This window comes from Eretmochelys imbricata, chromosome 2 (assembly GCF_965152235.1).
Source record: "Eretmochelys imbricata isolate rEreImb1 chromosome 2, rEreImb1.hap1, whole genome shotgun sequence".
In the NCBI taxonomy this organism is placed as follows: domain Eukaryota; kingdom Metazoa; phylum Chordata; order Testudines; family Cheloniidae; genus Eretmochelys; species Eretmochelys imbricata.
The window spans coordinates 145,004,458-145,030,637 of NC_135573.1; positions in this window are offsets into that span (position 1 = coordinate 145,004,458).

Here is a 26,180-nt window from a genome sequence, read left to right on the forward strand (position 1 = left end):
ATTACACCTGCACATGTAAGTGTCCCCCAGGTGCAAACAGCAGTAGAAGTCTGGGGCCTTGCATTGTCTTGCAACAGTATGTCATGCTGTCATGTCTCTTGTACCAAATGTTTAACTTTTTCTGTGGTGATAGAAGAAGGCAAGTTTTCTTGCTCCATATCACTTAAGGTTCCTTTTACTTTGCATAACATGTATCCCACACATACTACACATGCTGTTGTTATTAGAATACATTGACTTAATTCCATATTTTGTTAAAAGCAATCACAACATTATGTATATTATATACAGTTAACAAAGCTTCATTCATGAGTCTGGTTTTTCCCATTCAATGGATGCAGTACTTCTGCTGTTATCGTCTGTTGAAATGATTGGTCATATTCCCACAGTATCTCTATGTCAGCAACATATCAATTTTAAAAGTCTATTTCCTGTGCCAGTCCTACTAAGTTTCTTTCGGTGTAGTTGCCCCCTGCACTGGAAGTCTTACACATTCTAAAGTATACTTTTTTGTTCAGAACACACTGATTCACGGTGGTGATTCAGGCTCTTGAGTAATATAATAAAATAATAAAATAGGCATTAATGGACAAATTCTAATCTGAGACATATGCATGGGTTTTCTACATTCAGTGGGAGTTTCATGTACACATCTTTGACCCTATTTTAGTAATCAGTTTATGAAACTCTGACTCTACCAATATCCAGCATAACCCCAGTCAGGGAAAAGTGACTTTACATCAAAACACCTGGGAGGTTTAGGTTGGATGTGGGAGGTTTAGGTTGGATGTTAGGAAAAACTTTTTCACTAGGAGGGTAGTGAAGCACTGGAATGGGTTACCTAGGGAGGTGGCGGAATCTCCTTCCTTACAGGTTTTTAAGGCCAGGCTTGACAAAGACCTGGCTGGGATGATTTACTTGGGGATTGGTCCTGCTTTGAGCAGGGGGTTGGACTAGATGACGTCCAACCCTGATATTCTATGATTCTATGAACCAGAGGCTGGGACTCCATTAACTGCATTAAAAAATTGAAAAACCCATTACATTAAAGAAAACGTCAATAAGTTTACTTATCATCCACACTTTGTGACTCGGGGCCTTCTGCTTTGTGCTTTAATCTACTCCATATTAGAGCTGCTCAGAAAATTGCCATCAGATTATTTTTCCCAGTGAAAAATGAATTAGAGGAGGGTGAGAAAAATCATTAAATGGTTACAAAATATTTGTTCTCCATTTTCTAATAATCCAGGAACAACTTACTTGAATCTTTGTACTGGAACAGGCCGATGGTGCATTTGGTCCAATATCCCGTCTCTGACAGTAGCAAGTATCCAGATGTTTCAGAGGAAGGTGCAAGAAACACTCAACTAGGCAATTATGGGCTAAGTTGCCCATAGGGGAGGTCTCTTCCTAACCCCTTCTCTTAGAGGTTGGCTCATGTCCTGAGACCTGATGGTGTGTCCTGCCCAAGCTTTTGTTTAGATGCATTTTCACAATCTTATATAATGTTACTGTAGATTTCTTAATACCTATATATTCAATCCTTTTTTGGATTCTGCCTCAAGATATCATTGAGGTCAAGAACTTAAAGATTTTCACGGGCTAATTGCACATTGTGCATAAAAGTATTTCTAAGCCTCTGTATGGCTGGCCAGAAAAATTTAGTCAACGTAAAAAAAATCAAGACTTCCTTTGCAAAGTTTTTGCCCTGTTTTTTGACAAGTTGTACCCAGAACAACCATGTTCCTATTACAGTACAAAAATCACAGTAGTGCAGGAGAACAGAATATAGTAAACCCACACCACCTAAGAGTGCTCAAAGCACCTGTGACAGGGTCACAAAGAAAGGAGATGGCCCAAAACAGGAAGCCAGGACGAATAGCTCAGACTTTTTCAGGTTCAAGTGTAGCAAAATGGAGTCCCCAGCCCTAAACAAGGTAATGTACAACTGCAGGTCAGTACCCAATTTCCTTCATTTTGTATTTTGGGAGGCATATATTTATCTGACCAATACTGTAGAGAAAAGCCTGCTCCTTCAGAGCTCATCCAGTAATTGCTGAACACTCCTGTCAGGTGAGTGACTACTGAAGTTGGGGAAGTTCAGGGAACTCAATACTTCACAGGAGTGCACAAGCCCCTTGCAGACTTTTGAAGAACTAATAGTAAGACAGAGGTGACTTTCTGCTTTAATTTCTCATGTAAAAAGTCCACATTCCCTTGCCTTCAGCTAGTATGAGTCAGAAAGGCATGCATGAATTGATAACCGTGATACCCCCAATCCTGTAGAGGCCTTGTCCTGTTGATAAGGGACAGATTATGCTTTTAGTTCTGAGCGAACCAAAGAAAATTATTTTGGTTGTAGGCTATGTAATTAAATCGAATAAATTTGAATTGCAAGCTTTATATTGCCGTGTTCCGTTTAAAAGATTGCTCCTGCATTTGCATGACAATGATTACATCTGCCCATTGTTCCACACCTGGAGTGAGAAGCAAACACAAAGGCCTGCTTGATGAGTTTTATTCAGCATTGCCCAACTCAATCCAAGTCATTTCTGTGTGACCCTTTCAGAGAGAAAATAAGTGGTTTTCAGCTTTTAGTTATAAAAATAACTTTTGCTAGCTGCACAGAATAAAAATCCAAACCAAAGTAGCTTGAACTATTTCCAGTAGATGATTTGACAAAATATACATTAGTTATTTCTGCTTAATTAGCATCCTGTGTTTGGACGTTTCATATTCTGGGACTTCCCATGGTGAACTATAATTTTTAGACTAAAGTATCATAGAGCTGACTAGCTGACAGCCTCAGCAGCAGCAGGATTTAAATTAGGAAGCTACACAGAACATCCCTGTGGTGACAACTGAGAGTGAACCACATTTGATCAAAATCTTATCTACTTTCAAATCTTGATATTTGTCAGAGGCACAGACATGAAGAACTGCACCTCAGTGGGTTGTAAGACTGAGAGCACACTCAAGAGATCTGCAAGTGTTTTCTAACACAGTATGTTTTTAAATATTGACTTTGTCCCATTTGCTTTTGGATATGGTCATGTTTCTCACAGTGGGACATCATCAGTTAGTATAGAACAGGGGTTCTCAAACCAGGGGTTGGGACCCATCAGGGGGTTGTGAGTTTATTACATGGGGTGGGGGTGCAAGCTGTCAGCCTCAACCCCAAGCCCTGCTTTGCACCCAGCATTTATAAATGGTATTAAATAAATAAAGAAGTGTTTTTAATTTATAAGGGGGGTCGCACTCAGAAGCTTGCTATGTGAAAGGGGTCACCAGTACAAAGGTTTGAGAACCACTGGCAAATGTGTCGCTCTGCCACAACTGGGTATGCAGTAACACATTCATCACACACTTCTTGTATATATTGTATATTTGGGAGCTAATAAAGAGGCCACTGAAGACTTCCATTGACTTTGGTGGCCTCTTGATAATGTCTCAGATGCTTGCACTAGCAACCTATTAATGCCAAAATTGAGTTGCCCTTTTGTTGTTAGAGTATAGCAACTTTAAAATACATTTCTTTCAAAGATCCTTTTAACAACCAGTGTGGTGAGGGTGATGGAAGGCTGTTATGTTCAAAACACTTTCCCTACACTTTTGAATACATGTTAATATTTATCACCATTTTTTAAGGTTTCCTAGACTCTCTTCAGGTGTCTTATTCCTTCTCTGCCCAATGTGCCTGGCTGCTCTTTCAGCAAAGATTTGTGGCTTCTTGTTATTTATTTTTTGTAATACAGTAGCAGCTAGTGGCTCAAGCTGCAACCAAGATTCCATTCCAGTAGGCATTACACAAACACCTTGTCAAGGTTCCTTCCCCACTCTGAACTCTAGGGTACAGATGTGGGGACCTGCATGAAAGACCCCCTAAGCTTATTCTTACCAGCTTAGGTTAAAAACTTCCCCAAGGTACAAACTTTGCCTTGTCCTTGAACCCTATGCTGCCACCACCAAGCGTGTTAAACAAAGAACAGGGAAAGAGCCCACTTGGAGATGTCTTTCCCCCAAAATATCCCCCCAAGTCCTACACCCCCTTTCCTGGGGAAGGCTTGATAAAAATCCTCACCAATTTGTACAGGTGAACACAGACCCAAACCCTTGGATCTTAAGAACAATGAAAAAGCAAGCAGGATCTTAAAAGAAGAATTTTAATTAAAGAAAATGTAAAAAAATCACCTCTGTAAAATCAGGACGGTAAATACCTTAAAGGGTAATCAGATTCAAAACATAGAGAATCCCTCTAGGCAAAACCTTAAGTTACAAAAAGACACAAAAACAGAAATATACTTTCCATTCACCACAGATTATTTACCACCCATTTAAACAAAAGGAAATCTAATGCATTTCTAGCTAGATTACTTACTAACAAGTTCTAATACTCCATTCCTGTTCTGTTCCCGGCAAAAGCATCACACAGACAGACAGACCCTTTGTTCCCACCCCCCCACACTTTGAAAGTATCTTGTCTCCTCATTGGTCATTTTGGTCAGGTGCCAGCAAGGTTATCTTAGCTTCTTAACCCTTTACAGGTGCAAGGGTTTTGTCTCTGGCCAGGAGGGATTTTTTAGTTCTGTATACAGAAAGGTGGTTACCCTTCCCTTTATATTTATGACATACCTAGTGAAAGACAGTCCTCATCCAAAGAGTTTACAGTCTAAATAAACAAAGGGTGACAAGGGAAACACAGGCTTAGAGAGGCAAAGTGACTTGCTCAAGATCTTACATCAAGTCATCGGCACAACCAGGAATACAACCCCACACTAAATAGTCACTTTCAAAAAAATTTGGATTGGGAGTTTTTAAAAGTTTTGGGGTTCTTTTAATGGAGAATTGAAAATGACTGGAGACCACAAACTGATACACAAGGCAGTCAGGCCACATAGGGGCCACTGCTTTTCTTTTGCATGGCTCCAATCAGGAGGTGAATGGGAAATAAGGACAAATAATGATGGCTGAAAATATGATCACCTATTTAAAGGATACAAAAGGAAAAAGGAAAACACATGATGATCAGAATCATAGAAATTAAATACTAGATGAGTCACCTACTCTCTTTGTACCTTGGTTTTCACAGTTGTAAAACGAGTGTTGTAAAATCCAGATCCTCAGCTGGTGTAAATCGGTTTGGCTGCATCTTCTTCATATTGGGGATTTAATCCTAAATTTTTATATTGTGCTCATCTGCTATGGTCTCTAAGCACCACACAATATTTCTTTACAAACAACTTAATTTTCTCTGTCCCATACAGATTTTAAATATATTAATAACTTTAATTATCTATTTATTTTAGGAAATGTATGTCAAAGAGGTGAGTTGTGCAGTTTTTCTGACTGGTAAGATTTGCAGCCTTTAAGAATACCTACTGCTTAGATTTTTTGAGAGACTTATTAATGTTTGTAAAATGCCTTGAAAATGTAAAATGCTAAATATTAATTACTGTATTTTAAAATAGCTGGTGTAAATCAATGGAGCTACATTGATTTTATTAATGCATGTTAATTTACATCAGCTGAGGAACTGTCCCCAATTTTGAATACTTCATAGAAAAGTAAATGATTATTAATTACAGCTAAGAGCAACAGAATTATTGTACTGCATCAGAAAATCAGGTTGATCTGTTTTTTCCTTCCATATGGAAACATACTGCATATTTTTATAATGAAGCTATAATAGTCACCTAGACTCCATTTCTCAAAGTTCATGTAGAAATAGGATCATTACTATTCCAAGCATGTGAAATCAAACATTTTGTGAAGAAAAATCTTTAGTCATAACCTTGATAAGCATATGAATTAATAAGTCTTTTAACAATTCAAATCCATGTTAATAATTTGACTCTGCACAGCAGTTTGCTATAGCACTTTCTCTCAGAATAGCTACTAATTTCCTACCATTCAGTGGGGAAAAATTTTACCACATTACCACACTGCACATAATAATAAACTGAAATGCTGGTACAAGGTTTCATTGAAAAAATCTTTATTTTTTGTAAACTTCAAACTGTATGATTGCCACCTAGTAAATACCATTGCACCAATTTTCAAAATGATGAGTATATGGTATCATGTGTGACCAGTGAATTACAGGCCTTCTTTCAGTGATGTGCTACAAAGAGTTCAGCAAGGGGTGTCCCACAAAAATGTTCCCACTTTTCTTGTAGTAACCACTGTAGATTAGATCCACAATGGAGACTTCGGCTCAGTGTTGTAGTACCTAATGTTTAGTGCCCTGCTGCCTAGTGGAATGCACAGCCCCACGTATGGGGAGAGCTAGGCCTATACGAATAGAAGCCAGAAACCTGAGCAGGAAGTCACCTAAGGTAGCCAGTAGAAAATGCCAAGAAGAGGGATGGGGCCTAAGACCTGTCCTACAAAGGGAGTTTGATAGATTCATAAATTCCAAGGCCAGAAGGGAACACTGTGATTACCTAGTCTGACCTCGTGTATAGGCCATACATTACCTAGTCTGACCTCGTGTACAGGCCATAGAAATCCCACACAATAATTCCTAGAGTGCAGCTTTAAGAAAAACATCCGATCTTGATTTTAAAGTGGTGAGTGATGGAGAATTCACCACAGCCCTTGGTAAATTGTGCCAATGGTTAATTACCTTCACTGTTAGAAGTTTTTCCTTATTTCTAGTTTGAATTTGCGTAGTTTCAACTTCTAGCCATTGAATCGTGCTATACCTTTTCTCTCCTAGATTGAAGAGCCCACTATTAATTATTTGTTCCCCAGGTAGTTACTTATAGGCTGTAATCAAATCACCCCTTAATCTAAATAAATTCATCTCTTTGACTCTATCGCTATAAGGTATGTGTTCCAATCCCTTCATCATTCTCATAGCTCTTCTCTGAACCCTCTCCAATTTATCTATATCCTTCTTGAATTGTGGACACCAGAAATGGACACAGTATTCCATTAGCAGTTGCACCAGTGCCAAATACAGATATAAAATAACCTATCTACTCCTATTCGAGATTCCCTTGTGTATGAATCCTAGGATTGCATTAGCTCTTTTGGCCACAGAGTTACACTGCGAGATCATGTTCAGCTGGTTATCCACCACAGCCCCCAAATCTTTTTCAGAGTCACTGCTTCCCAAGATAGATTCCCCCATCCTGTAAGTACGGCCTACATTCTTTGTCCCAAGATATATACATTTATGCATATTGTTTGCTTAAGCCTCACTTTCCAAATGATCCAGATCTTTCTAAATTTGTAACTTGTTCTTTTGATTATTTACCACTCCCCCAATGTTTGTGTCATCTGCAAACTTCATCAGTGATGTTTTTGTGTTTTCTTCCAGGTCATTGATAAAAATGTTAAATAGCATAGAGACAAGAACCGTTCCCTATGGTACCCCACTGGAAATAGACCTGCTGTATGATAATTTCCCATTTACAATTACATTTTGAGACCTATAAGTTAATCGGTTTTTAATCCCTTTAGAATGTGCCTTGTTTACTGTATATCATTCTAGTTTTTTAATCAAAATATTGTGCAGTACAAAGTCAAACATCTTACAGAAGTCTAAGTATATTGCATGAAGACTTTTACCTTTATCAGACAAATTTGTAATTTTATCAAAAAAAGATATCAAGTTAGTCTGATAGGACTGATTTTCCATAAACCCATGTTGATTTGCACTAATTACATTACCCTCCTTTAGTTCACTATTAGTCGAGTCTACAATCAGCTGCTCCACTATCTTGCCTGGGATCAATGTCAGACTGTTAGCCTTATAATGACCTGGGTCATCTTGTTTACCTTTTTTTAAAATTGGCAGAACATTAGCTTTCTTCTAGTCTTCTGGAACTTCCCCAGTGCACCGAGACTTATTGGAAATCAACATTAATGGTCGAGTGAGCTCCTCAGCCAGCTCTTTTAAAATCTTGAATGCAAGTTATCAGGACCTGCTGGTTTTAAAATGTCTGACTTTAGTAGCTTCTGCTTTAACCAGAGCAACTAGTGGAATGGAAAGAGTGTTATCACAATATCATAAGACTGTATCATCTGTTTCTTACCTGAATACAGAACAGAAATATTTATTGAATACATTTCTGTATTTTCTGAATTATTATTGATAATTCTACTATTTTCATCTAGTAATGGACCAATACCATTGTCAGGTTTCTTTTGGGTATCTGACAGGAAGTGACTCCCTCTGTTTGGAGTTCACGACTGTAAAAACTCTCCTGGAGTTAAGCACCTAAGCCATCTTTTTGTGAGATGGGCTTCCGCCTATGACCTGACATGAAGTTAGCTTATGGACCATGGGTTTGATTCTGCAAGGTGCTGAACACTCTGGCCTGATTCAACAAAGCACTTAAGCACATATATTTAAGCAAGTGAGTAGTTGCATGGACTTTAATGGGCTCAAGACCTGTCCATAAGGTTGAGCTATGTCACCAGTCATGAAGCTGATGTTTATGCATTTCTTCCACTTAATTCAATTATTCCTGCCAATATTTGGAACAAGTGATATTCATATATTTGTTCTGGTGGGATAACTTTTCACTTCCTAATAATTTCAGGGCTATGTAAAATTGGCTCATTGATGACAGATTTATGCAGTTTGTTGTGGCTGACAAGAAAAATATTAAATCCCATATTAATTCAGACCCCTCATAGGCACTGAACTGTATGTCAGGACAATTTCATTTGATATTTGCTATCTCTACTCATGAGCTATTGCTTATTGTAACTCTTAGCCTACACTCTATTATTTTCACTGTACTATGTAAAATAATGTATAGAAAAAAAGGATTTTTAAATAAAATTAAAATTAACAACATTTTCATTTGAAAAATCATTGTGCCTGCATCAGTTCCAAAAATATCATTCCATACTCAGAGAGAGGACAAAAGGGACTCTGGCACAATATTTTACAGTTTCATAATTAGAGGCAAGATTGTACAACCAAGTTAGCAGTTGCCACGAATAACAAGATTTGTTTTTTGATCAGATAAAACACCCCTTGAACATTTCCTGGAGAATGAAAGTCATCCTTAATCTGAAATTTATTTTCCATCTGAGTCCTTTTAAGTAACTGTGTCAAGGAAGTACATCTTAAAAATGCTGCACAATAGAAAGCAGTTAGAAACTAATTCAGAGGTATGCTATGCAACACCTAATAGTCTTGAGAAGCCCTTGAACTGAGATTGTATTACTCTAAAATTTGATCATTGATGGAATGTGCCATTCGCAGTTCACTGCTGAAGTACTCAGAAATGTACAAAGTCCTCAGCCCTACCCACACAGTGTATGGTAATTACAAATGTAATGAAATCAAATATGGATAATGAAAATGTGCTTCAAAGGTTAATTGCCAAAAAAAGACTTTATCCCTTCAAATATAAAACAGCAACGAAAAATCACACACCCAAGAGTAAGAAAAAGTGATATAATATGAAATTCTCTGGCTTGATGGACTAATTCATGTTGCCCTCTGTTATCATCCTCCTTATCTTAAAAGAAAAATGCCTGGAGCATATTTTATGCTAGTTTTAGTTTATATAACAGGGATTTCATAAAAAGAATTCATAACGTTACAGGCCTCTGTGCAAATAATCAAGTGATGATGATGGGATGATTTAATTGGGGATTGGTCCTGCTTTGAGCAGGGGGTTGGACTAGATGACCTCCTGAGGTCCCTTCCAACCCTGATATTCTATGATTCTATGATTCTATGATTAAAGTGTTATTAAAGTGTTCTAACAATAAGGTCATTTTACAGCCAACTTCTCCATAAAAGCTAATAGACTATCCACAAGCTACCATTTTTTCTACTGTGAGGAAACCTTTGACACCATTTACCCAACAGTTGGTTATTACTACTGCTATTAGTGCTTTTACTTGATTGTATTGTGCTTTCCTCAATTAATAGCATCTACGCATAGCATAACACATATATTCCCAGCATGTGTGTTCCCATATGGTCCCAGCAAAATTTAACCTGTTTAAATGCAATGTTTCTGTCTGGTTTGCCTTTCCCAGAGGAGTTTGGACAAGACATGGCAGCGAAAAGCGGAGTAGCCTTGGAGGAAACACAGGATAGATCACCCACAGCAAATGTGATAGCAATATGCAGGCATTTCTATCTGAGCAATACATTCTTGTAAAAGTGATTAAAAATAAAAATCTAACTTCTTTATAATGACAGGTTTCAGAGTAACAGTCGTGTTAGTCTGTATTCGCAAAAAGAAAAGGAGTACTTGTGGCACCTTAGAGACTAAATTGGTAACTAACGTAACTGTCCTTTATAACGTAAACAAGGAACAACATTCTCCCTAGTCAAGATCATAGGCAAAGATATTGAATGAACAAAAGTCAAATAAAACAAGGACAGGCCTTTTAGATTGAAAATCAGGTATTCTGTATATTTCTTTCTATGCATGATAAAGAATGTGTAAAATGTAAAGAAGAACATTCTCCCTGATTATCTAGAAATTTTGATTTCACTGTAAACATTCCACTCTTAGGGACTGAAATTCTCCCCATAAAGCACATTACCCTCCTATTCTCAACCTCATTGATGAACCAAAATAACTTTACAGTCATTAAGGCCCATATGTTTTGTTCCCATGTTACTAACTGGAAATTGTTTTCAGATGAATGGAGAAAGGACAAAGCAAATAACCACAATAATCAGAAACTTTGAAAAGGAAAAACATGGTATCTATGTCAAATAGTGAAAACAGTGTTACCTGCCAACATTTGGAAAATCTAAGGATATTTATTTTATTTGCTATTAAATATATAAAATCTTCACAACTGGCATATTTACAAAACCAGGATAGCCTTTAAATCCCAACAGAATACTTCAAACTAGGGTCATGTTGCAGGAGACTATAGTCTGAAAATGGTAAATATTCACTTTTAAAAGAGAAAACAATGAGGAGTCCTTGTGGCACCTTAGAGACTAACCGATTTATTTGGGCATAAGCTTTCATGGGCTATAACCCACTTCATCAGATGCATGGAGTGAAAAATACAGTAGGCAAGTATAAATATATAGCACATGAAAAGATGGGAGTTGATTTATCAAGTAGGGAATCAGTGCTAACAAAGCCAATTCAATCAGGGAGGATGTGGCCCATTCCCAACAGTTGACAAGAAGGTGTGAGTATCAACAGAGGGAAAATTACTTTTTGTAGTGACCCAGCCACTCCCAGTCTCTATTCAGGCCTAATTTGATGGTGTCAAGTTTGCAAATTAATTCCAGTTCTGCAGTTTCTCATTGAAGTCTGTTTTTAAAAAAAAAAAAATTGTTGAAGAACGGCCACTTTTAAGTCTGTTATTGAGTATCCAGGGAGATTGAAGGGCTCTCCTCCTGGTTTTTGAACATTACAATTCTTTATGTCGGATTTGTGTCCATTTATTCTTTTGTGTAGAGACTGTCCAGTTTGGCCAATGTACATGGCAAAGGGGCATTGCTGGCACATAATGGCATATATCACATTGGTAAATGTGCAGGTGAACAAGTCCCTGATGGTGTGGCTGATGTGGTTAGGTCCTATGATGGTGTCCCTTGAATAGATATGTGGACAGAGTTGGCAACGGGGTTTGTTGGAGGGATTGGTTCCTGGGTTAGTATATCTGTTGTGTGGTGTGTAGTTGGTGGTGAGTATTTGCTTCAGGTTGGGGGGCTATCTGTAAGCGAGGACTGGCCTGTCTCCCAAGGTCTATGAGAGTGAGGGATCATCCTCCAGCATAAGTTGTAGATCCTTGATGATGCGCTGGAGAGGTTTCAGTTGCGGGCTGCAGGTGACGGCTAGTGGTGTTCTGTTACTTTCTTTGCTGGGCCTGTCCTGTAGCAGGTGACTTCTTTAAAAAGAGATTCTTCCTTATTAGTAAATACAGTGTATGCCAGGAAAGACATTAAATTGTGACCAGAGAAATAGTAATACTTTGTATTGCCTACTTTCAAGGTTCCTTCCCCACTCTGAACTCTAGGGTACAGATGTGGGGACCTGCATGAAAGACCCCATAAGCTTATTTCTACCAGCGTAGGTCAAAACTTCCCCAAGGCACAAAGTCTTTGCCCTTGGATTAGGAAAAACACTGCCACCACCAAGTGTTTTAGACAAAGAACAGGGAAAGGACCACTTCCTATTTCCCCAAAATATCCCCCCAAACCCTTACACCTCCTTTCCTGAGGAGGCTTGAGAATAAATAAGATGAGCACAGACCAGCTTTGGATTTTTAACACCCAAAAAACCCAATCAGATTCTTAAAAATCAGAACTTTATTAGAAGAACAAAAAAAAAAGATAAAGGAACAACTCAGTAAGATCAGAATGGAAGATAATCTTACAGGCAGTCAGATTCAAAACATAGAGAATCCCTCTAGGCAAAACCTTAAGTTACAAAAAGACACAAAAACAGGAAAACACATTTCCTCCAGCACAGAGAATTTCACAAGCCAAAACAAAGAAAAACCTAATGCATTTTCTAGCTAGATTACTTACTAACTTTACAGGAGTTGGAGGGTTTGCATCCTTGATCTGTTCCTGGCAAAGGTATCACACAGACAGACAGACAAAAGCCTTTTCCCCCCCTCCAGATTTGAAAGTATCTTGTCCCCTCATTGGTCATTTTGGGTCAGGTGCCAGTGAGGTTACCTTAGTTTCTTAACCCTTTACAGGTGAAAGGATTTTGCCTCTGGCCAGGAGGGATTTTATAGCACTGTATACAGAAAGGTGGTTACCCTTCCCTTTATATTTATGACACCTACTGTCAAAGATCTCTGCGTGTTTACAAAACTTTAATTGATCCTCACATCGTGGTGATAAAGTATTAACTAACTGATTGACAGATCACTATCCGAAGACACAGAGGGCGCAACTAGCTCCCAGTCACACAACATGGTAGCAGAGTCATAAATGCAGGAATCCTGATCCCAGCCCCATGTTCCATCCACCAGGCCATATACCTGCTCAGGATGTGCCTGAATCTTCAAGCTTTGTAAAGGTGAGAAAAGCACAAGATGCTGTAGGTAATGCTGATGGGAAAGCTGAAGGAGAGAGGTGCAAAACAATTCCTGAGTGAATAAACCAGTTTGTCCCTTTCCATTTCTCTTCCCCCGTTAGAATGCTGCATTCCTGACTTGGCTTCTGTGTCACCCTGTGACCAGGGGTATGAGAAGATGCATTGCGAATTCTGGAGAACAGACCTTGGGTGTCATTCCAGTTACTGAATCATTTAAAAAGGTGCTGTGCAAAACAGGATTGTTCTGAAAAGAATGTGATTCCCACAGATGCTGTATGGTAAGTGCTCTCCTTTTTCCTCAAGCACAGATGCTAAAGAGCACAAGATCAAATGCAAAAAACTGTCCCAACTGCAATCAGCTCAGTTAACTTTAAATAAATATAAAAATATATCTTCTGTCTAGCAGGCTGAGGCATCCAAAGAGAGCTTGTTGTGCTGACACTGCGGTGTGCCCAATTGAATAAAAAAGCAGGTGCATTGTTTAATGACAAGTCCTAAAACTCTCTGGGTGAAAACCTGGACCCATTAAAGTCAATAGGAGTTTTGCCATTCTGTAATGCCGGGATTTTACCCTCTGTCTTTACCCTTGACCTTCCAGTTCCAAAAACCACAACAGTTGAAGAAATTAAGATACAAGCTGTGATCTCCATTCTCTGCTCCTCACTGAATCCCACCTTCTAGCCCTAGTTTCATTCCCAGGTTCCAGAAATACAACTAATTATTATGAAAAAAATAACACCACCAGCTTCTCCCAGTGCATCCTCCATGTAACTACCGCTTACTAGTTTGAGCTTGTGGCAATAGCAGAACCAGACAGCAGCAATCAGAAGTCAAGTGCCAGACCAAATCTAAAATAATCTCCAATTAGTAGGTACATATAAATATATATCTCCAGAGAGAAGTAGGGGTTAAAATATAGGTACACCAGATTACAGAAATTTGAAGGCAGGACAAATTTCAGATTAAAAAAATGGATCTCCCAACAATGGAGAAGGGTCAAGCTCCAGTGAGTTAAATAGATTTTGCTACCAAAAAGAAATTAGCCAAATTCAGGAGATTATAATCCATATTTTGTATAGATGGCAAATTGCTGGGCTAATCTAAATTGAGCCATTGAGGTGGAGGAAATAGCTGTTGGGGAGTGAGGGGATGTGCAGGTGGCAACTGGACTGACCTGCTGGAAGCTGTTTGGTAGGGTAGCTTTTCACTTTCATATATCTTTCTCAAATTACTTTGTCTAATTTGTATTATTGTATTGATTTCATTATAAAAATATTGTACCATAAACAGGCAGACACTAAAAAATTATAGCACACCTTATAGACATAAAGCAAAAGGCTTGCTGCTATGTTATGTTAATCCATATGTTTTATTGGGAGGAACAGTTGACATATGGCCTGGAGAAGAGTTGAAAGCAGGATCAGACTTGGGAATTTCCATTAAGATCTGGGATGTTGCTCTGGATAAGGAGTAACAGATGGTGAGCAGAATGGATGCCCCTTCTACTCCAGGGTAGTAAACTCCAACCTCTGGAATTGAGAGGCAGGAAATGCAAGAGTGAAGCAGCATTCTGCTCTCATGCCAATAAATAAAAAAAAAACCAATATAAAGTTTCTATATGCTTTAGGAATGAGTGTCCTCCAACTTACACTAGTGTAAACCAGATATCACTTCACTAAAGTCAACAGAGTTACATCAGCATAAAACTGGTGCAAGTGAGATCAGATACAGTATATTTATCTTTGGGCTCTTTTCTGCTACAGTAATAAAGAAAAACAGTAAGTTTGTTTCAATCAAGAAATTAAGAGTTACAGAAGGGTGGCAGAGAACAATGCAGGTAAAGGGCTAATTCCAAAAAATTCCATATAGAAGCAGCTGGAAGGCATCCTGATTTCTGAAAGGCAAAAAGAAAGAGAAGCTTATGGACAGTTCTGCCTCTTATGGACAAAAAGGAACAAACCTAGTTGTGTTTCAAAGTGTTCCATGAATTGCCCACTAAATTACATTTGTATTTTCATTTTGTGTTTCTTCCTGTAACACATTCCTCCGGATTACATTTTGATACTCAGCATTTATATAGTGCTTGACATTCTTGACAGCAAGTTAAAGAAGTATGGATTGGATGAATGGATTATAAGGTGGATAGAAAGCTGGCTAGATCATCAGGCTCAACGGGTAGTGATCAATGTCTAGTTGGCAGCTGGTATCAAGCAGAGTGCCCCAGGGGTCGGTCTTGGGGCTGGTTTTGTTCAACATCTTTATTAATGATCTGCATGATGGAATGAATTGCACCCTCAGCAAGTTTGCAGATGACACTAAGCTGGAGGGAGAGGCAGATATGCTGGAGGGTAGGGATAGGGTCCAGAGTGACCTAGACAAATTGGAGGACTGGGCCAAAAGAAATCTGATGAGGTTCAACAAGGACAAGTGCAGAGTCGTGCACTTAGGAAGGAAGAATCCCATGCACTGCTACAGGCTGGGGACCAACTGGCTAAGCAGCAGTTCTTCAGAAAAGGACCTGGGGATTACGGTGAACGAGAAGCTGGATATGAGTCAGTAGTGTACCCTTGTTGCTAAGAAGGCTAATGGCATATTGGGCTTCATTAGTAGGAGCATTGCCAGCAGATCAAGGGAAGTGATTATTCCCCTCTACTCAGCACTGGTGAGGCATTGTGTCCAGTTTTGGCCCCCCCACTACAGAAGGGATGTGGACAAATTGGGGAGAGTCCAGAGGAGGACAATGAAAATGATTAGGGGGCTGGGGCACATGACTTATGAGGAGAAGCTGAGGGAACTGGGGTTATTTAGTCTGCAGAAGAGAAGAGTGAGGGGAGATTTGATAGCAGCCTTCAACTCCCTGAAGGGGAGTTCCAAAGAGGATGGAGCTCAGCTGTTCTCAGTGGTGGCAAATGACAGAACAAGAAGCAATAGTCTCAAGTTGCAGTGGGGGAGGTCTAGGTTGGATATTAGGAAACACTATTTCACGAGGAGGGTGGTGAAGCACTGGAATGGGTTACCTAGGGAGGTGGTGGAATCTCCATCCTTAGTGGTTTTTAAGGCTCAGCTTGACAGCGCCCTGGCTGGGATGATTTAGTTGGTGTTGGTCCTGCGTTGAGCAGGGGATTGGACTAGATGACCTCCTGAGGTCTCTTCCAACCCTAATTTTCTATGATTCAAGGAGTTCAGTGCACTTTACTAAAGGTGGGAAGGTATCGTTATCCTAATTTTATAGACAGTAAAAAGAAAAGGAGTACTTGTGGCACCTTAGAGACTAACCAATTTATTTGAGCATAAGCTTTCGTGAGCTACAGCTCACTTCATCGGAACTGTAGCTCATGAAAGCTTATGCTCAAATAAATTGGTTAGTCTCTAAGGTGCCACAAGTACTCCTTTTCTTTTTGCAAATACAGACTAACACGGCTGTTATTCTGAAACCTGTCATTATTTATAGACAGTGTTAGCTACATGTACATGATCATATCATGATTTATTGCCTGTAGTAGGACTAGAACTCTGCCCTTCTGATGTCTATATCAGTACTTTTTAGCAACTGGCCTACATCCTCCAGTCTCAAAAAACTTCTACACAGCGTCTATAGTTTAGTGGCAAGAGTGGCAAGTTGAACTACAAGCCCAAACTACAAATAAAGATTGTAACTATGAAATGTAGGTCAATAACTTTTTTTAAAAAAACCTAGGAGTAATATTAAACATCTTACGTTCTTGGAACAAAAATGTTACAGATCATTTGCTGGATCCAAATGATAAACACTTATTGAAAGGAAGTTTGGGATAAATGAGCACCCTTTGGTCACTGCACCCTTTGGGAACTATAGCCAATGGGAGCTGTGGGGGCAGTGCCTGCGGACGGGGCAGCGCGCAGAGCCGCCTGTCCACATCTCCACATAGGAGCCACGGGGGGACATGCCACTACTTCTGGGAGCTGATTGAGGTAAGCGCCACCCAGAGCCTGCACCCTGGACCCCGTCCCGTGCCCCAGCCCTGATCCCCGTCCCACCCTCTGAATCCCTGGGTCCCAACCTGGAGTCCCCTCCTGCATCCCAAACCCCTCATCCCTGGCCCCACCCCAGAGTCCACACCCCCATGCAGAGCCCTCACCTCCCCGGTGCCCCAACCCTCTGCCCCATCCCGGAGCCCCCTCCCACCCTCTTAATCCCTCAATCCCAGCCCGGAGCACCCCCCCTGCACCCCAAACCTCTCATCCCCATCCCCACCCCCAGACAGAGCCCTCACTCCCCTGTACCTCAACATGCTGCCCCAGCCCAGAGCCTCCTCCTGTACCCCAAATCTCTCACGCCCAGACAGAGCCCTTACTCCCCAGGACCCCAGCCCCCTGCCTCAGCCTGGAGCCCCCTTCTGCACCCCAAACCTCTCATCCCTGGCTCCACCCCAGAGCCCACAACCCCAGACAGAGCCCTCACCCCCTTTCACAATCCAACCCACTGCCTCAGCCCAGAGTCCCCTCCTGCACCCTGAACTCCTCATTTCTGACCCCACCCCACGGCTCCAACTGGAGCCCGCACCCCCTCCAGCACCCAAACCCCCTGAACCAGCCAGGTAAAAATGAGTGAGTGAGAGGGAGCGTGAGCAACAGCGGGAGTGGGGGATGGAATGAGGAGGAAGGAATGAGTGGGGGGGCGGGGCCTTCGAGAAGGAGTGAGGCAGGGCCTCAGAGGAGGGGCAGGTCAAGGGGCGGATCAAGGGTGTTTGGTTTTGTGCTAGTAGAAAGCTGGCAACCTTACTTGGGAACACTGCTCTAAGGTTATCTAGTTATCAAAAACAAAACTGGAAATTTCTGGACAACCACCATGCATCAGAATGAGCATCTAACCTTTGGGGTGTTTATCTGCATGGAACCTTTTGAGGTTCATCCATCACTAGTTCAGCTAAATCCTGTTCTCTCTCTTGTGGAAGGGAAGAAATAGTACTTGCTTACAGGGAATATAAAGGACATTCTTAATTGAGGCTTCCACATATAGCCTTAAGCTCCTAAGTGATTTACACATCCTAGCAAATCTCCCTGTGTCCTGGCCTGGACTGAGTGAAAGGATTGACTGCTGTCTACATGATAGCTTCCTACATTTTCCATTGATTCATGATAGGCCACCATTCCCCCCTTTAAAACGCCAGTCCTGCCCATTCTTATTCTAGACTCTCAGTGGACAGATATATGCTAATTATTGCTATTTATGTTACAGTAGTGCCTGGAGGCCCAAACCAGAGGTCAGAGTCCCATTGTGTACTTTACCTTTGTATTTATCCTGTAGAACATTAATATTTTAATAGTGAATTTAATAGAGCAGGATCATGCAAAATTGTTAGTACGTGGTTGCAAAAGCAGTGGACCCTAATGGTTGAGAGGCATTAAGGGCTGTTTTCAAGAGAGTCCTTTACATTCCAATGTTAGTGTATTATAATATTTTCTGCTGACAACATTCTCAAGTTTGGACAAAACAGCTATTTCTCATTAGCTAGCAAAGCTGTCAGTATCACACAGCGCTTTTCACAAGGGTAACAAAAATAATCTTCACTGGATGCTAACATAATTATGAATCTGAGCACCTGAGCTGCATTTATGTAGTTAATCGACTCAGGGACGCGCAAGAAGGAAGCAATATTTTGGTATCTGTAACTATAAAATGTTATGATTATCAGCATATTATGAATCAAAGGTAAGGTTTCACAGATGCCCCCTCAAAACGAAAACAATTGCTTCAGTCACTTCGCCATTAGAGTGGTCACTGTAAATAAAATGTTCTCTACATATTCAAACATCAATTTAAGTTATAAAATGAAAGTACTTTGAAAGCTATCCCCTGCCTCAGAAAAGAATATTCAACATGCTTCACACGACCAAAATGAATAGAAATGGGCATTTTGTATTTATTGTGTGGTAGGGATAAAACTCTGATGCAAGAGTGCCCCCTATCTACAGCAAGACAGCTCAGCAAGAGTAGAATTTCCTCTAGCAAATGATGTAGAAACGCTTTTAAGCAGGTGCAGAGATAACTAAAAACAAACCAAGTAACAAACCACTCCAACTCAGGCAAATTAAAAATATTGCAATTAACAAAATTATCGTTATGTGCAATGTTCCATTTTTTAAATGCTGATTTTGTATGTAGAGGGGAAAGTTCCTTTGCAAATCCAACAATTGCCTAAATGGAGACTAAGCAGCAAAAGTAATTGTAAACTGTAAAAGTAGATTTCAGTCATCCCATCGTTACTCATAGATATTAAGGTCAGAAGGGACCATTATGAACATCTAGTCTGACCTCCTGCATAATGCAGGCCACAGAATCTCACCCACCCACTCCTGCAATAAACCTCTCACCTATGACTGAGCTACTGAAGTCCTCAAATCATGGTTTAAAGACTTCAAGGTGCAGAGAATCCTCCAGCAAATGACCTGTGCCCCATGCTACAGAGGAAGGCAACCTCCCCCGCCTCCCCACCCCACCCCCAGGGCCTCTTCCAGTCTGTCCTGGAGGAAAATTCCTTCCAGACCCCAAATATGGTGATCACCTGAACCCTGAGCATGTGGGCAAGATTCACCAGCCAGATACCCAGGAAAGAATTCTCTGTAGTAACTCAGATCCCACCCCATCTAACATCCAACATCCTAACATCCATCTTACTATAAGACTGTGGCATATTGTGCACTGACTATTGTAAACACAACATAATCAGAACATCCAGTAAAGCCCTTTTCCTTAATAAAAACTACTTGAGACATATTAAATTAAAAGGGTTAAAGATATTTGAGATGTCACAATATTATGATGCACTTAGAATTGAGGTGAGATTTATATTTTAAGCATCCATTTACAGGAATTTACACTGTATTGTAACTTTCCTAAAATTATTATTTTGGGGTAAAATTTCTCAGCGTTGTTTTTAGACTAGAAGTTAAAGGTTTGTTTGGGATTTTGTTTCTGAAGGTGATGTTTTTAGTGATTATTTAATTGTGAGCAAATGTGTGCCTCAAAAGTTTATGTAAAATTAATTTCACTGTTCTGGAGTTATCCAACAGTGATAAACCAAACCTTACAACTGAAGAATCCAGTAAAGCCCTTTTCTTTAATAAAACATACATGAAGCATATTAAACACTGGAAGCTCATGTTCAGGTGATTATCCTCGATGACTCCCAAATCTTGTTCAGAGTCACTGCTTCCCAAGACAGAGTCTCCCAACCTGAAAATATCATAGAATCATAGAAGATTAGAGTTGGAAGAGACCTCAGGAGGTCATCTCGTCCAACCCCCTGCTCAAAGCAGGAACACCACCAACTAAATCATCCCAGCCAGGGCTTTGTCAAGCTGGGCCTTAAAAACCGCTAAGGATGGAGATTCCACCACCTCCCTAGGTAACCCATTCCAGTGCTTCACCACCCTCCTAGTGAAATAGTGTTTCCTAATATCCAACCTAGACCTCCCCCACTGCAACTTGAGACCATTGCTTCTTGTTCTGTCATCTGCCACCACTGAGAACAGCTGAGCTCCAGCCTCTTTGGAACCCCCCTTCAGGTAGTTGAAGGCTGCTATCAAACCCCCTTTACTCTTCTCTTCTGCAAACTAAACAAGCCCAGTTCCCTCAGCCTCTCTTCGTAAGTCATGTGTGCCAGCCCCTTGATAATTTTTGGTGCCCTTTGCTGGACTCTCTCCAATTTGTCCACATCCTTTCTGTTGGGGGGGGACCCAAAACTGGACACAATACTCCAGATGTGGTCTCACCAGTGCCGAATAGAGGGGAATAATCACTTCCCTTGATCTGCTGGCAATGCTCCTACTAATGCAGCCCAATGTTCCATCAGCCTTCTTAGTAACAAGGACACACTGCTGACTCATATGCTGACTGCTGACTCATATGCAGCATCTCTTCCACTGTTATCCCCAGGTCCTTTTTTCTGAAGAACTGCTGCTTAGCCAGTAGGTCCCCAGCCTGTAGCGGTGCATGGGATTCTTCTGTCCTAAGTGCAGGACTCTGCACTTGTCCTTGTTGAACCTCATCAGATTTCTTTTGGCCCAATCCTCCAATTTGTCTAGGTCACTCTGGACCCTATCCCTACCCTCCAGCATATCTGCCTCTCCCTCCAGCTTAGTGTCATCTGCAAACTTGCTGAGGGTGCAATTCATTCCATCATGCAGATCATTAATAAAGATGTTGAACAAAACCAGCCCCAAGACCGACCCCTGGGGCACTCTGCTTGATACCAGCTGCCAACTAGACATCAAGCTGTTGATCACTACCCGTTGAGCCCGACAATTTAGCCAGCTTTCTATCCACCTTATAGACCATTCATCCAGTCCATACTTTTTTAATTTGCTGGCAAGAATACTGTGGGAGGCCATATCAAAAGCTTTGCTAAAGTCAAGAATTATCACATCCACCACTTTCCCCATATTCACAGAGCCCATTGTCTTGTCATAGAAAACAATCAGGTTGGTCAGGCATGACTTTCCTTTGGTGAATCCATGTTGACTGTTCCTGATCACTTTCCTCTCCTCCAAGTGCTTCAAAATGGATTCCTTGAGAACGTGCTCCATGATTTTTCCAGGGACTAAAGTGATCTGACAGGTCTGTAGTTCCCTGGATTCTCCTTCCCTTTTTTAAAAATGGGCACTATATTTGCCTTTTTCCAGTCATCCGGGACCTGTCCCGATTGCCACAAGTTTTCAAAAATAATGGCCAATGGGTCTGCAGTCACACCAGCCAATTCCCTCAGCATCCTTGGATGCATTAGATCTGGCCCCATGGACTTGTGCATGTCCAGTTTTTCTAAATAGTCCTTAATCTGTCCTTTCACCACTGAGGACTCCCCATACTGTGTTGCCCAGGACAGCAGTGTGGGAGCTGACCTTGTCTGTGAAGACCGAAGCAAAAAAAGCATTGAGTACTTCAGCTTTTTCCACATCATCTGTCACTAGGTTGCCTCCCCCATTCATTAAGGGTCCCACACTTTCCCTGACCTTTCTCTTGTTACTAACATACCTGTTAGCAACAAGAAAAATATTAGCAATATGGCCTACATTCTTTGTTCTTAGATGTATATGTGATGCTGTATGAAAAGGAAAATGACCATTTATATCACTGTTGCACAACTGCACTAAATCAGAAACAAAATATGTCATTTCAGGTATCAATGGACAAGCTGTAATCTGCTAAGTATGATTATCCTGTTTATATGTATGTATCATCTTTGTATCTGAAGTTATCAATGTTTGCTAATTGGGCTTTGGATCAGGACTCCATACTATTAAAAAGTTTAAAAATTTATATTCAGAGTTGTAAGGGTTAAAGACTTCTGACAATGGGTGAAGCTCTGTCATATGCAGATTAAGCTTCTTTGAGCCACAAACAATTATGTAAAGAAAGAAAAATAACCCTTAAAAAGGGGATATCTCAGATCAGAAAATGAGAGATTTGCTCCTGGACTATGATCAAAGAGCAGAAGCCAATGAAGCTGTCAGAGTTCCTTCCCACTCTGAACTCTAGGGTACAGATGTGGGGACCCGCATGAAAGACCCCCTAAGATCATTTTTACCAGCTTAGGTTAAAAACTTTCCCAAAGCACAAACTTCGCCTTGTCTTTGAACAGTATGCTGCCACCACCAAAGAATACAGAAAGAACCACTTGGAGTTTCCATTTCCCCAAAATATCCCCCCAAGCCCTTACACCCCCTTTCCTGGAAAGGCTTGAGAATAAACAAGATGAACACAGACCAGCCTTGGATTTTTAACACCCAAAAAACCCAATCAGATTCTTAAAAAAACAGAACTTTATGAGAAGAACAAAAAAAGATAAAAGAACAACTCTGTAAGATCAGAATGGAAGATAATCTCACAGGCAGTCAGATTCAAAACATAGAGAATCCCTCTAGGCAAAACCTTAAGTTACAAAAAGACACAAAAACAGGAATACACATTTCCTCCAGCACAGAAAATTTCACAAGCCAAAACAAAGAAAAACCTAATGCATTTTCTAGCTAGATTACTTACTAACTTTACAGGAGTTGGAGGGTTTGCATCCTTGATCTGTTCCCGGCAAAGGTATCACACAGAGACAGACAGACAAAAGCCTTTTTCCCCCCTTCCAGATTTGGAAGTATCTTGTCCCCTCATTGATCATTTTGGGTCAGGTGCCAGTCAGGTTACCCAAGCTTCTTAACCCTTTACAGATAAAAGGATTTTGCCTCTGGCCAGGAGGGATTTTATAGCACTGTATACAGAAAGGTGGTTACCCTTCCCTTTATATTTATGGCAGAAGTGGATAGGATCCTGTTATAAATTATGGCAGATGAGAAGAGACTTCGCTATAAAGCAAAGGTGGCTCACATTCGGTTAAAAGAGAAAAAAGCATTAGCTGAGATAGGAAAAGAAGCGGAGGAAAGCTGCTCAGGAAGAAGCTGCTCATCAGAGAGGAATGGAACTGCTGCAAGCTGAGAAAGAAGCCTATCAAAAGCAGGTGGAAGCTGCCACACACCAACTCCAAATATTGGGAGAGCAAAAGAGTCTGCCACAGCCGGGAATGCCATCTCCTCTCAACAATAGAGACTGAGATAGAATCTTCCGTATTTATAAAGAATCTGAAGATATGGGGGGAATTTTGTCTCCCTTTGAACATCTGCATGATATTCACAAGATTCCTGACAGCCAACAGATGCCTGTCCAATTAACCAAATTGACTGGAGAGGCCAGAGAGGTATTTAATGAGATGGGGATGGAGAAGGATTTTGTAAAAATTAAGGAAACTATATTGAAATGGCTTACGGCCACTCCTGAGTCATAGATTGAAATTTAGAAATCTCAAAATGTCTAATGATTTTACTTGTGTAGTGTGTTCATAAACTTTTGGGTTATGTAAAAAGTGGGTTACGGGGGCAAAAGCTTATGATAACTTTGATAAGATGCTAGATTTGATTATGTTGGAGCAACTGCTAAAAATAGCTCCAGAAGATATCAAAGCTGCAATGTGTGATAGGGAACCTGATTCACTTTTACAGGCTGCAGAAATAGCAGATAAATATGTGGAAAACAGGGCTGTTAGTAAGCATCCCCCAGTTTAAAAGGGATGAAGGGTTCAAGGGTAAGTCTAGCCGCAACTTTGTTAGAAAGTCTCAGGAAAGCCCAGAGTATAAAAACTCTTATCCTAAAGGCAAAGGTGCCAGCTTCCTCATTTCCCCAGGAGTGCTCGACTTCTGCTCCAATCCAGGCCCCACCCCCACCCCTCTCCACCCTTAATGCCCATCCTGCCCCTCATCTTCCCACCCCCTCCCCCAAGCATACGCCACCCTCATTCCTCCCCTGCCTGCTACTGTCTTTTCAAGAAATAAATGCAAGGAAGCAGATTTTTTTATATCAAAACAATTTTAATGTTGAATCTGTGCAGTTCTCATCAGCAAAGTGAAGGTACTAGTCTTTTCTATTAATTTTTCTTTGACAAAATCCCTGCACAATCAGACTACTCCCTTCCACTTTCCCCTACATACAGTCACAAATACCTGTATTCTGTGAGGCTGCTTCAAACATCCTTTTCATTGAAACGAGAAGGGAAAACCATGTGTAATTAACATATTTGGTGATAATCATACGATTTAGAGTGGATGCCTCACATCAGATATTGACTTGTTTTCAGCCAAGTTGAAGATTTATTGGCTTCATCTTGATTAATATCAATGTCTTGGGACATCAGCTTTTGATGTTACCCTCAGTAGAAAACAGTTTCTTCTGACTACAGTATTATGATCTAGAATTTGCAGGTACATTTTAATAAGCCTGAGATAAAGAAAAAAGTGCATCAAAATAAACTCTTCCTGCCTTATATTTGCCTCTTTAAGATGTAAATGCTTCACAAATTAAATAAAAATGGAGTTACAGCAAAGGAAACAGTGACACATAATTTTAATGGCTCGTCACAATAAATGTGTGTGTGATGCTTCCCAGATGTACCCTTGGCTGTGAGGCACCTCACTACCACCTGTCCTTAGTGCAAGGAGGCCTTGTCTGTGCCTGTCAGGAGTCAGCTCCCTGACTCCGCCCACCATAGGCAATTCAAGCACTCTCCTCTAGGCCTATGCAAGACCTGCTGTCTCTCTGCAGGTTAGAAATAGGAGCACTCCAACCCCAGAGCCTAACAAGCATCTCCATGGAGTGTCCAGCCCTGATCTGCTGGACACTTGCAGTACTCACAGATCTGCAGCTTCCAAACTAGCAGTACACCTCAGCTTACTAATGCCACCTCAGATCACTGCTCCACTTAATTCACAGCAGTTAGATATTACAGAGATACAGTAGGTGAGGTAATATCTTTTATTGGACCAAATTCTGTTGGTGAGAAAGACAAATATCCTGACATCGCTAATATCCTGAGATCAATATGGCTATAACAACACTGCATATAGCACTTAGATAAATGTTTATAATGAAATCAAGAGTAAGCTTATTTAGCAAAGCATAGGGTTTCAATTAATAACAAGAAGCACTGGAAATGAACAATTACACATAAAAAGTATAATGTGCATTCCAGAGCCTAGACTTAATTAACAGGATACTCTCATATCTAATAAACTATTGCTCAACAGTGCTTTGTAGCCAGGCTGGCTTTGACCCCTTTTTCAAAAGACAACCTATGCTTTCAGCTGTCTCCTCAGTGACCTACAAGACTAATCCTTTGATTTTAGGCATAAACAGGACACCATCCAACTAATTGGTTTTCCCTGTAGATTTTCTCTTGCCGTCTTTTGCAGACTTTCTGGTACATGGCTCAGTCTGCAAATAGTCCTTCTTTGTGAGAGAGACAGTACACAATATTACTGTGGCCAGACAGAGAAACTACCTGAAAGGAACACATCCTGAGGTACATCACCTCCTCATAACCTCTCTTAATCCCAAATTCATAAGAACATAATTATCAGTTTAGATCCACAACTCCTCAATTACTATCTTTACCCTCATGTTCCAATGGCTATGATGACGAGCAGGCTACTGGCTCTTGGTAGAGATCTCACATGCCACCCTTCGGGAAACTATTATGGATATATCTGCCAGTTGGTACGAAGGGGCCAATAGGTCACAGTATGGTTAAGCCAACAGGAAATACTTCTAGGCACTACCAATTCTGAGCCAAAACTCATCTGAGTCAAAGAAGGAAG